Source organism: Sinocyclocheilus grahami, unplaced genomic scaffold (assembly GCF_001515645.1).
Source record: "Sinocyclocheilus grahami isolate Dianchi unplaced genomic scaffold, SAMN03320097.WGS_v1.1 scaffold1772.1, whole genome shotgun sequence".
Taxonomy (NCBI): domain Eukaryota; kingdom Metazoa; phylum Chordata; class Actinopteri; order Cypriniformes; family Cyprinidae; genus Sinocyclocheilus; species Sinocyclocheilus grahami.
The window spans coordinates 120,393-121,190 of NW_015506951.1; the positions used below are offsets into that span (position 1 = coordinate 120,393).

Consider the following 798-nt stretch of genomic DNA (forward strand, 5'->3'; position numbering starts at 1 on the left):
CGCGATTAATCGTTTGACAGCACTAATATATATATATATATATAGATAGTGAATATGGGTTTTTAAATTAGTTTTAAGGCTAAATAATTTGTTTAGATTTAATAGGGTAAATGTATTAGAATAATTATTTAGAAATATATTAAATAAATGTCTTATATATATATAAGTGCTGTTAAACGATTAATCGCGATTAATCGCATCCAAAATAAAAGTTTTTGTTTACATAATATATATACGTAGTAAGGTTTCACAAAATAAAGCAGAGCAAATAAAGTGTAATGATATTAATAAACACAGTATTCTTCCACCAAACAATGTAGCTCCTCAGAAACAGTTGTGGTTGCTACAAAGTGGTTGCCGAGCAACACACAGACGTAAACAAAGGTGTGTGTTACTTTGTAGCGTCGACTCTACAACAGCTTCGAACGCGGCTCAGCCAATCAGAGCCAAGCACCGGAACTCTCCGCTTTATAATAAATAAATAACTGTCTTGTGTGTCTGGAGATGAAGTGTATGTCTTCTCGTCTGGTCGTTATGGATGTGTTTCAGGGCTATCTGTGGAAGAAGGGTCACCTGCGCAGGAACTGGACGGAGCGCTGGTTCTGTCTGAAGCCCGGCTCGCTCTCGTACTTCACCAGCGAGGACTGCAGGGACTGTAAGGGCGTCATCGAGATGGACCAGAACTGCTGCGTGGAGGTACGGCGCTCGTCTCTGCGTCTGCGTCTGCATCCGGAGCGTTTCTGTGTGTGACGTGGCATCTGACTGTGATCCACAGGTGCTGTCGGACCGAGACGGGAA

At 41.5% G+C, this 798-nt stretch overlaps 1 pseudogene; it reads left to right on the forward strand.

Annotated features, from left to right (window-relative positions):
* Positions 1 to 798, forward strand: part of LOC107572546 (differentially expressed in FDCP 6 homolog) — a 21,551-nt pseudogene that overhangs the window by 6,579 nt on the left and 14,174 nt on the right.